This window comes from Eubalaena glacialis, chromosome 6, assembly GCF_028564815.1.
Source record: "Eubalaena glacialis isolate mEubGla1 chromosome 6, mEubGla1.1.hap2.+ XY, whole genome shotgun sequence".
NCBI classification, from domain to species: Eukaryota; Metazoa; Chordata; class Mammalia; order Artiodactyla; family Balaenidae; genus Eubalaena; species Eubalaena glacialis.
The window spans coordinates 112431852-112444492 of NC_083721.1; positions in this window are offsets into that span (position 1 = coordinate 112431852).

Here is a 12641-nt window from a genome sequence, read left to right on the forward strand (position 1 = left end):
CCTGTTACCTCACCATCAACCAATCAGAGGATTGTGCACAAGCTGATCAAGTACCCTGGGACTCCCCTCCCTCACCTTGCCTTTAAAAATGCTTTGCTGAAACCCATCAGGGAGTTTGGGCTTTTTGAGCACTAGCTGTCCTGGACTCTGTACAGCACCCTGCAATAAATGCTGCACTTCCCTTCACCACAACCTGGTGTCAGTAAATTGGCTTTACTGCACGTGGGCAAGCAGACCCAAGTTTGGTTCAATAACATACATAGTTGAGATTACTCAACTCCATGTAATTTAACTCATAGATTAACTCTATGTAATTTGGTGCGCCCTACATTTTTGATTCAGTATCATAAGTGTTAGTATTTTTCCACATCATTTACAAGTCTGTATGTAAAGATCATTTGTGATGGCTATTTCACCATTTAGTAGGCTATACCATATTTTACTAACTCATTCCCCTGCTATTAGACGTATGAGTGGTTTCAATGTTCTACTATAATAAATAATACTGAAATGAACATCTTCATAAAGCTTTTTCCGCTGTTTACCTCCTTAGAATAGATTTCCATAGGAGGAACTCTGGGTCAAAGTTTATGAACAGTTTCAAAAGACTTTTTGATATAATGATGTACAGAAGTAGCACTAAGGTAGTTTGGAGCAATAGGGATTTCAACGAAAAACTATGAAAATACCTGAAAAGAGGACAGAAAGGGAAAGATGGCATGGGGAATCTATTTAGAGTTAGGGCCTTGTTCTGAATAACATAAATAAATAAATAGATGAAATTTCAAAAATACATGAAATAATTGTATGCTTTAAAGTCTTATCCCTGGATGTTTAACTAGCTTTACTCATAGCCTACACTGAAGTATAAAGTTGGTGGAGTATCTGGCAGGGTGGGTAACAGCTGCTTACTCCCAGTACATTGGGACTTCTCAAGGAGCAATGTGTCCCCCACAACTGTCACCACAGTTTTGGTGACTACAGAAGTAGACGTGGTGACTACAGAAGTAGACTACAGAAGTAGATGTGAGCTTAGAGCTGTCCATCTAAACTCCTTCTTGAAGAAACTGAAGCTCAGTGTACCTCATACAGTGGTTCTTAACCCTAGTTGCATATTATAATCATCTAGGGATTTTTAGAAATCCAGGTTCTACCCCCAGATATTCTGATGCCATTGGTCTATGGTGGGACCCAAGCCATCTGTATTATTTAACAGTTCCTTAGGTGATACTAATATGACCTAGGATTGAGAAGCTCTGGTATAGCAGGAAAAATATGGGCTTTAGAGTCACTCATATCTGGGTCAGATCCCAGCTCTGCCATTTATTAGCTGTGTGATTTTCAGTAGGTTAATGACCTTCCTCCTCCTCAGAGTCCTCATTTGTAAATCATAAGATTGTCATGAAGATTAAATGAAATAACATATGTAAAGTGTGTTTCAAGGTTCCTGGCACACAGTTGACATTCAAAAATGTTGGGTCCTTTAGAATGTACCTAAGGTCTCAAAGCTAGTTAGTTAATGGCCAAACTTAAAGGCCAGTCAGAACCATGCAGTGCAACCAGTAGGCACCCACTGAATACTTGTTGATATTCCTTTGATAGGATGATCTTTGAACATGAATATGCATGTTACTGAGAAGTTCAAAATCCATGTTGGGTTGATATTAGAACAATAAGACCTTACCTCATAGAGAGAGATTAATCTCACTTACTAGGCATTAATTTGCATCCAATTTTTAGATCTTCAGCTAAAAAGGAAACATTTTTATTCTGATAAAACAATTGATTATGATTGAACTCCTGCTAGGAAAGAAATACTTTTATAATTACATGAATGTTTGAGAATGTTTATGTAACTCATGTAATAAGCTAAGGATATATCAGTTAAAATATCCTTTTTAAAAAATTGACATGACAATTTTAAGACCCCTCAAGCAATGAGCTAATACTGTTTCCCTTTTCACTAACTTTAGCCTAAAGGTCTTTAGCATAATATTTTTTGTCTCCATCCTATGATAAATGATAGACAGATAGATAGGACTGGATTTAGTTTCAAAAGACCTGGGATTGAGGCCTGGCTCTGCCATTGACTGTGTGTAAACCTTGGATGATCATTTTGCTTTGCCCTTTGCCTTCTCATGAGTAAAATGAAGGCCTTCATGGCATGATCTGGCTTTAGGACAAAGTGAGTGTAGAACTGTGATGCTGACCCAGTAGGACATAGTTATTAAATATTTATTAAGCACCTGCTGTGTGCCCAGCACTATAGTGGGAGGTCCTAGGGGAATTACAAAGCCTTGGGCCTTATGGGGAGTAGCTTGGAGCCTATCTAGAAGAAAATAAATCCCACATATGAGGAACAACTAGGGGCCACTTTCCACCTAAGAGCTGCGATAAGTCCACCCAAGTGACTCATGCAGGAAATAACTGGGAACGTGTAAGAGATGACAAACACGGAGAAATGGAAGGGAGCTGAAATTCAATTTCTGCCTCTTAGTGCTTTATTCCTCTTTGGTCTCAGACACAAAGTCCTGGATGGTGATAACCTGAAACAAAACTGCATAAAGCTCGATGGAGCCAGGCATTTCCTAACTGCACACTCCAGCCCTTCGTCCACATTCTACATCCCATTACTTTGCGCAGTTTCCAGCAGCCTCTGCAAGCCCCAGGCTTGGCCTCTTTCCTGCTTAGAACTTGTGTGCCTCCTCTCGACAGAGCCCATACTGTGTAGTGGCTGCACAAAAGGGCACAGTATGCAAATGGCCGTGTAGGAAGTGTGGCAGCAGGAATGTTTCAGCTGTGCCATCTCACAGATGGCCCCTGGGAGGGCACGTCCCGAGCTGTGAGTCATAACCCTCGGCAGGGGTGAGCCGCTGATGAGGCTGGTGGGCATTTTTGTCTGACCCCATTCTAAGCAACTCCCCGAGTCCTTCAATCACCCATTTGTAACATTCTCTTCCAGCAGCCTGGGTGGGGGAAAAACAACCGTGGCATCCCATATATAGAACCTCAAAAGTAAAGCTGCCTGGATAATGAAGATAGAAGAGGAAGTTTGAGAAACTCACGATGGAAGAGTTTAACAACAGCTGCCTGTGAGAGTGTTGACTTGGAAGCTCTCGGAGCACTGGAAATGATTTCCTTAACAACGGAAGGAAAATTGACCGGGGGGCATGAGTGTTTCATTCATTTTTCAGATGAGTACAGCAGCATTGCCAGGGAAAGAGAATGTCTGCTCTAGTTCCAGGTTTTTGCCTTTGGCTCAGCCATGGACTCCCTGTGTTTTCTTGTGCAAATCATTTCATCTCCCTGGGTCTCAGTTTATCCATCTGTAAAATGACCGGTTGATCCAGGTAAATTGTAAGGTCCTTCCTGACTGGAACATCCTGATTCTAGGCAAGCCGTCTTGAAGGTTGCTAAATTTTGCAATGCTTCACCCAGAGAGCTCTAACTTGTGCAAGAGATGAATAAAGCACACTCATTGACTTTCTGACTCAGTGGGCTGGGGCACCTCCACACTGCTGTGCTGTGCTGTGCTGTGCAGGGATGACGGGTCTCTGCCCGAGGGAAGAGAGAGCTATTTTGAGGCCGGGCTGATTAGAGATAAGGTGTCTCCTTTCTTCACCGGGCTCTGGCCCTGACTCACCCAAAGCTCTTGGGCTTAAAGCTTAACCCTTAATGGAGGATGTAAGCCAACCCCTCTGTTTGCCTAGGAAACTGGCGCCCGGTACCCAGCTTCCCGAGCCCCTGCTTTATCAGTGTCCGTTAAAACATTCTTTGACCTCTCCTTGCTTAGAGAGCGTCTTTGAAGAGCAGCCCTTGCTTGTAACCTCTCTCCTTGACATCTCTTATTTGCTCTTTCCTGTTATTCCCAGAGTCTTCTGGATTATATAAAGGAGAACGTCTCAGTAATCCTCTTAACAGCAAAGACATCTGGCCGCCCCTGTTGGGTCGGGGGATGGAAGTGTCACAAGATTCTTGAAAGAAGTACTGGGCAAAGCTGCAAAATACTTTTGCACGGAAAAGCCCAGAACATGAATACATGAGTGACACAAAAGATCACTAGAGTTATGCTTTTTTTTTTTTTGAGTTATGCTGCTTTTAGTGCCAACAAAATTAAACTATAAGGCAAAATTATCCTAATATTTTAATTTAAAAAAGTCTTTAAATCAACATATGTTTTTAAAAAGATATGAAGTGCTTGAGTTTTTTCCGTGTGTGTGTGTGTGTTTTCCATTTATTTCCACTCTTGGTGTGTTATCTCTGATTGATTTGTTTATTTTTTGGCTTGGGTATGTTGAAAGTGCCCTCGTGACACTTGACATGACAGGACTGTGAGGCTGTGGCTTGGGCTGTGCCTGATTTTATTCAGTTGCTTCATTCCTAACAAGCTGGATGCAGATGGAATTGTTAAAAACTGACTCATGTTTCAAAGACACTTGAGAGAGTTCACCTCTTTAAAAGAAATGTGCACCAAAGCCGTTTCTAATGAGAATAATCACCGCTCTGTTTGTTTTGAAAATTAAGGTTTTTGAATTTTAAGTTTTCTTGAAGTAAGAGACAAAATGCAATGTGGAGAACACTGTTCTGGAGAAAGCTATGGAGTCACAATAACCCAAGACCGTGAGAAAATTATATTTACTTCTTTGAAGTTCTCTTTCTTTACCTGTGAAAATAGAATTGTGGGTATGTGTTGAATTCACAGCTGTGGAGCTGGATGGTGGAACAAAAAGAGGCCAGCCTGGGCTCCAGGAGCCTGAGTTCCAATTCAGGCTCTGTCCCTACCAGCTGTGTGACCTTGAAAAGGTCACTTTCGTCTTTGCACTTTGGTTTCCTCATCTATCATATGAGAAGTTTGTACACAGTGGTCTCTGAGTCCCTCTCAATTCTGACAGTTTAGGATTTGAACAATTTATTGTTTTAAAGCAGCTACAAAGAAGAAAAAGAGGTTGGTAGTATTGATTTCAGTTCAAGTTATGAAGCAGTTTGTGCACCTGTGCCATCTTGGGGCTGCGTTAGGTCTTGTGGAAGATATGACTTCAAGCTTTCCTTTGCTCAACAAATGCTTATGAGCACCTATTGTGTGCCAGGCACTGTGCTAAGGGTCAGGGATACAGACATGAATAAAACCCAGCACGTGTAGGGAGCTCTCAGTTACACAGAGGAGACAGGCACATGAAAACCCATTTAAAAAATAATAATTTGCATATTAAATCCATTAGACTCTCAGATTCTTGATTACCAAGTAATATACCAAAGAGACATTTTTCACCCCACCTGCTCAGCTTTTACCTCATGCCTCCTCAGAGTCACTGGGTTGAGGCGAAGCCAGGGCTCCACAGTGATTGTTTTAAAAATTTTATCATGGAAATTTTAAATGCGTGTGTGTGTGTGTGTGTGTGTGTGTGAGAGAGAGAGAGAGATGGAAAACCTGTATGTAAACATTACTCAGCTTCAATAATTATCAACCTTGTTTAATCTGTACCTTTCCTCAACTCCAGATTATTTTGAAGCAAACCAAAGACATCATATCATTTCATCTGTAGATATTTAAGAATGTACTACTAAAAAAACAATGTTTCTTCTTTAAAGAACATCCTATAATGCTTGCAGTGGTCTGTTTCTTGATCTGCAGGCTGGCAATTTGGGTGTTTTCCCTTTAAAAAAATTCATCAGCCGGACACATATGGTTTGTTTCAGTGTATACATTATACTTCAATAAAAAGACAAAACAAAACATAACCACAACACCATTACCATACTTCAAAATGTAACAGCAATTCTTTAATACTAGGTCTCCAACTAGTGAGGAACAAGTTTAAGCAATGCGGGAATCCAGCAATAAAGATAGGTGTAGGGCATGATGAGCGGGAGGGTCAACTAACCTGGCCTGGAGTTGGGGTAGGGGACACAGTTGGATGCCTAGAAAGTGCCACGGTCATGTCCCTCACTTCCCTGTCCTGTAGTGGCCACAGGAGATGCACACACAGGCACTCACAGGCATGTGCACGAAAGCGAGTGAGCGTGGCCTCAGAGGGTAGAACCTCTGGTAACTGCCTCTTAGTAGACATTTGGAACAGAGGAGAAAGTTCTCAGGGTTAGCTAGGGCCTCCACAGGACTGTGTAGAGATGGTGAAAGATCTCCCTGTCTGCCCACAGAAGGGAAGCCTGGGGCGCTTAGCATTCTCAGAGCTGCTCCAAGCTGGGGGCCCTCAGAGCTGGGCCCAGGCCACGTGGGTGGCTCAAGGTTCACCCTGGGCACACCACCAGTGCACACATGTGGCCATCCTGAGTGATGAAGAAGAGGCAAGAAAACGTACCTTTCTCACTGAGCTATTTTCCTTCGGATGTGCCCATACATTCTATAATTTTTGTCTGGAATCCCTGGAAAGGCTCCCTTCTTGCTCCCCACCCTCAGAAGCTCCGTACATGGTTCAGAAAGAGCCAAGTATTTTGCACCTCCCCTGCCACCACCAATACGACCCCATCCCTTGGATTTTTCAGCCTCTAGTCCTGCCCACGCTGTGGAGGCAGCTCCCTGAGGCTCCTTTCTTCCCTGCTCTCAGACAATTCCTCAAGGCCCAGCGTCTCTGCTTGGGGCTGCCCTGTGGGCCCACTCTGCGGCTGACCTCTGCAGTCAGCATCCTCAGGAAGGCTGCAGTCAGGGCGCAAACAGTCCCCGCCTCCAGGGTGGTTGGGAAGGCAAGAGAGGATGTTGCAGCCAATGCCCTCACCATGGAAGTAAGCTTTAATAAGCTTGAGTTTCGGGTATTAGTCCTGTTTTACTTTTATTTAAAAACTTTTCTGTTGCAGGAAATTTCCACATTCACAGAGTAGCAGAGCACTGTGAGTCTCATTCATTCATCACCCAGCTTCCGCAGTTATCAACTCGCGGCTGATCCTGTCTCACTTGTATCTCCACCTCTTCTCTCCCTCCCATGTTTCCTTCAACAACTGGATTATTTCAAAGCTAATCTCAGGGAATCTATTTAAATTTTTAAATTTTTAGTCCTTTTTGAGTAGGGTGTATTGGCATGACTCAAATTTTAAAAGTACGAAAGGCTGCAAAGAGAAAGGCGCTCCCTCCCTCCTTGCCTCTGCCTCACTGTATTGTGGATTAATGTCCACTGCATTTTGTAGCTCCTCCCAGTAACACACGGAGGTGGGAATTCCCTGGTGGTCCAGTGGTTAGGATTCTGTGCTTTCACTGCCAAGGGCCTGGGTTCAATCCCTGGTCAGGGAGATCCCGAGAAGCGTGGCCAAAAAAACCCCCAGAAACGAAAAACAAAAACACGGAGTCCATTTCTCTACCTTGAATTTGGGCTTGGTTGTGTGAATTGCTTTGGCCAAGGGGACTTTAGCACACATCACGCAGGTAAAGGCTTGAAAGTGATTGCGCACTGGGCTCGCTCTCTTGCTTCTAGGGACTCTGTTGTCATGTGCAGAAGCCCCAGTCGAGCCGACCCACATAAATGTGAGCTGGGTAAAATGGTGATGGTTTTCAGCTACTAAGTTTGGCCTGGGTTGGTGTATAGCACAAGTCAACTGCTACCTTCCCAGTTCTCCCACCCGCCCGGGGAACATTCCTTCCCAGGGGGTATAATACTAGCAGCTCGTGCAGCCTTCCAAGACAGTCCGTGCATAAACAAGCATTTAAATACATGTTCTCCCTTCCCCACTCTCCTCTTTTTTTAAACAAACAATAACATACAGTTCCTAACCTAGTCATATTTGTTGGACGTAACTGTATTTTGGAGATCATTTCCTACCAGTGCGCAAGGAGCTTCCTTTACAGCGTGCCACTGTATACACACACCATACATTTCTTAATCAGGCCTTTGTTGATGGCATTTCGATTGTTTCCAGTCTTCTGCTATGAACTCCATCATCGGCACACATGGGAGTATTTCTGGAGGACAAATTCCTAGCTGTGCTCGCAGGGTGCAAGCACAGTGGGGCACCACACGGAACCCAAGCTGTAGGGAAGGACAAGCTTTCTGTTCCTTGGGCTGCCTCTTTTCTGTGGGCCACAGCTGTGCAGCTGCATATCCCCACAGTGTCCCTACCTGTCTCTTCTGCTGACAAGGGCAAACCTGCCAGGAATGAGCCCTCTTGAGTCTGTCCAGCTCACCTGGACTTCTACCACCCAGGACACCACGGTGAGGGGCGCTCTGCCCCCGCCTCTCTTCCAAGCACTAGAATGTGACAACACTGACATGAGAAGCTTCCGGGGAGTGCACAGCTGTGATTCTGGGGACAGTTCAAATGAGTTCCCATTTACTGACAGACACTAACAAGGCCAACAAAGGCAAGAGTCCTGGTACAAACAAACCAGTGTCTGGGGCAGCAGGACACAGGGGCCTGTGTAGAATGAATTCTGCCCCGACGGCACCCCCAGGCCATGAACCCCAGGGAGTGTTCGAGCCACAAACCCAAACAAACCAGAGCGGCCTGGGTATGAAGTGTCCTTGCTGTATGGAGTAGGGGCTGACACAGAGCAGTGGCGTCCATGCCGTGGACCCATGAGCAAAGGCCCCACCACCTCCCTGCTCCCAGCGGGCTCCTCACTTCCTGTTCCAGTCCCCCAAGACCCACTTCTCAACAGACTGGGCTCAGCTGGATCTCCCTGTTGCCTGGGAGGAAACAAGTTCCCAGAGGAGACTGAATCCCCACCCTGACCCGCTGCCCTCTGCGTGTTGCCCCCGGGGGAGCCGAGGCGGGAGTCGCTGTCTTTCTCTGCCACCCCGCCCCCTCCCTCTCTCCTGCTTGGTGGAGCTCAGCATCTGCTCTGTTCCTTGTCAACACTTACGTAAACCTCCCCCTTCCTCCTGACTCTGGGCCTCACGGCTGTGCTCGCAGACCCCTGTGGTCGCTCCCGGTTTGGCAGGTGGCCACCATGTTCAGTGCCAGAGGTGGCTGGCCCTCCTCTGCCTGGGTGTGGGGAGAATCCTGGGCTTGGAGCTCCCGGAGTGGGGAGACGATTCTGTCCACACCTGATAAGACTGACGCCGAGGTGAGGTCAGAGCCGGGCGAGGAGCCGGCTGGCCCGGGGCAGATAACCTGAGGATACTCGGGGTCCTCGGTGGCTCTCGGGAAGGAAAATACCTGCACAAGCAAACAAGCAAACTCCGGGGAACAGGGAGAAAGGAACAGGGCGTGGAAAGAAAGCCTGTGACGGGGACCTGTGGTGCAGCCTTAGGGGTCTCCTAGGGGCCTCCATCTGCCCACACTCATGGTCTTTATCTCCAAAGCTGGAGACACTCCGGAGAATTTTATCTCTCACTTCCTGTATCTCGGATGCTTGAGCTGCAGGAGAGTTGCACATTGCCATGGGTTTTATTTACTCCCTGCCTGGGTCCCTCACGCCTGGAGAGGGTGGGCAAGGTTTCTCTCCATCTTTCTGCTTAAAAAATAGATCTTTAATAAATACTTGTTAGTTCATGGCTTAAAAAATCATGACTCTGCTTCTTGGGTGGAATTTAGTTTGGACAATACTAAATGGCTACTATTGATTGAGCGACAGAGGGCTGACGTTACCGCATTGAGCCTCTCTGCAGGGTAGGTATGGCCTCCATTTAGTGGGGGAGAAAATGAAGCCACAGAGAGGCTGAAAGGCTTGCCCAAGCTCACACAACTTGCAAAAGTTTGGGCTGGGGTGTGAACCCCAGTCTGCAGGGCTCCAAAATTCAGGCTCCTTTCCCTCAGCACCTGAATGCTGCTCTGAGGTTGAGGAGAAAAAACACTCAAGTTGGGAGCAAAACTTCCTCTCCTCCTGCTCACCGCTGTCGGTTTTGGGCCCATGACCAGCCCGTGCACCAGGGCCATCTCTGGGCACCACGTGGAGGGCAGACATCAGCAGATCACTGTGAATAAGCAGAGAGCAGGCCCGGTTGACATTTGGCTTTGCACATAGCAGTGGGAGAGTAAATGAGGGCAGACCTCTTTCCCACTCCCCTGGCACGAAGTGGGGCTTGTTCTGGGCTAGTGAGAGGGAGGCTCACGCAAATGTTGGCTGAGTATTTCTAAGGTTACTTAAATGGAGCTAGAATGATAATAAAAATAATAAACTGTCAGATTCTTTCCCTTTATTCTAATCCCAAGTCTCTTACAAACTCTGTGCCTGTGGGCAATTTGGGGAAGTTGTATAACCTCCCGGAGGCTCATCTCTCCACTTTTATTTTTTGTTAATTTTTTATTTACTTATTTATTTAATTTATTTATTTTAAAAATTTATTTATTCGGCTGTGTCGGGTCTTAGTTGCGGCACTTGGGATCTTCACTGTGGCATGTGGGATCTTTGTTGTGGCGTGCAGGCTCTAGAGTGCACGGGCTCAGTAGTTGTGACGTGCGGGCTTAGTTGCCCCGTGGCACGTGGGATCTTAGTTCCCCAGCCAGGGATGGAACCCACGTCCCCTGAATTGGAAGGTGGATTCTTTTTTTTTTTTTTAAAGTTATTTTCTGTTTTTTTTTTGGCTGCGTTGGGTCTTCGTTGCTGTGCGCAGGCTCTCTCTAGTTGCAGTGAGTGGGGGCTACTCCTCGTTGTGGAGCACAGGCTCTAGGCACACGGGCTTCAGTAGTTGTGGCACATGGGCTCAGTAGTTGTGGCACACGGGCTCAGTAGTTGTGGCTCGCGGGCTCTAGCGCGTAGGCTCAGTAGTTGTGGCGCACGGGCTTAGTTGCTCTGCAGCATGTGGGATCTTCCTGGACCAGGGATCAAACCCGTGGTGTCCCCTGCATTGTCAGGCGGATTCTTAACCACTACGCCACCAGGGAAGTCCCGGAAGGCGGATTCTTAACCACTGGACCACCAGGGAAGCCCCGGAAGGCGGATTCTTAACCACTGGACCACCAGGGAAGCCCCGGAAGGCGGATTCTTAACCACTGGACCACCAGGGAAGCCCCTCTCCACTTTTAAAACAGGATCATAACTGTAGTGTGCTGTAAAACCCAACACCTTGCACAGTGTTTGGCACAGAGAACAGCCTCAGTAAAGGTTTGATGTTTGTGTGAATGCAATATAGGGACTGTCTGACTTATTTTGCTTTTTCTGTAGCACCTAGAATGCTCTGGACTTGTGCATGATTAATGAACATTTGTGACTTTGAGGTTGTCTTTATAGTTAAGAATGAGGACAAGCCCCATTAAAAAAAACCACAAACCCCCTCCCAAAAAACAAACAAACAAAAAATCAGCTCCACTTAAACACAGAGAAACTCCTGTTAAGAGAGCCCGTGATTTGCTGCAGAACCCATGGGGCGTTGTGGTATTGGAATTAATAATAAAGGTCTGTTAATTCTCTGCCTTTGCTCCGGCTGCTTTCCAAGATGTAATGTGGAATCCTGCTGTTTCTGCTCCAGATAAATCATTGATAATCTTCAACCCAGTGAGGGGCAAGTCATGGGGACGTACTCCCATGTCCACGTTGCTGATGAAATCAGATTTCTTGGAACCCATTTACCAGCGGCTTTGAATTGGCCAGATTGCTTGCTGAGCCTAAAATATTGCACACATGTGGCGACCTTGACTTGGCTGTTTCCATGAATCCTCTCTTCCCTTAAGCCATGGTTGACGCTTCCAAGTCAGATGGCAGGGATCGGGCTTCATCTTTATCTTTCCACTAATAATTATTGTCCAGATCTGGCCCACTCTCTGTGCACGCTCACTTCCTGGCATTGATTCTGCTCTGATGGGAGCAGAGAGGCTGGGGAGGGGAGAGGGAGGTGGCTGCAGGTGACTTTGAGGGCTGACACCTTCTCTTCTCTTCTTGGTTCCTCCGCTGGGGCTACTTTTGGGTAGCAGACCTTTTTTCCCCCACCTTCTGTCCACTCATCCATCTGTTTGTTCCTTTGTTTAGCCATTCATTTATTTAAAACACATGAACTGAGACCCTGTTGAAGGGAAGCATTGTGGTGGCTATGAGGGTACACAGAGAGGAGCGGAGATTTGGACTTGGCTTTTGAAGAGCTGAATGCAGGCAGAGAAAAGAGACATGAACCTAAATAGGGCTAACACCCCCAAATGCCAACAGTGGTTACCTCCAGGTAGCACATTTGAGTGGTTTTTAATCTCTTCTTTGTGAGTGTCTGTGTTTCTAATTTTTCCTTCAATAAGCATATATTAGTATTTGTGTAACAAAAGTTATTCAAAAGGTGAGTACGTGGTAAACAGGTGCTAAGTGTACAGGGAGATGCAGATGAAAACACTGGGTAAGTAGAGAGGAGGAAAGTGGTATTTCCAGCCCAGGTGGATTTGAAAAGGCTTTAGAAGAAGGTCATCGTTAAGCTGGGCCTTGAGGTTGGAGGGAGACCTTGCAGTGGTTGTCTGTGGGGTACCCTGCCCAGCACCTCTCCTCTCCTCTCCTCTGACTAGCTCCCCTCTCTGTGGCCTGCAAGGAGTTACCTCTTGCCCAGCTGACCTTGCCCTCATCCCCATGGTATCATGTGGCTCCTTAAGAAACGCCCTTGGGACTTCCCTGGTGGCGCAGTGGTTAAGAATCTGCCTGCCAACGTAGGGAACACAGGTTCAATCCCTGGTCCGGGAAAATCCCACATGACGCGGAGCAACTAAGCCCGTGTGCCACAACTACTGAGCCTGCGCTCTGGAGCCCGCGAGCCACATCTACTGAGCCCATGTGCCACAACTAC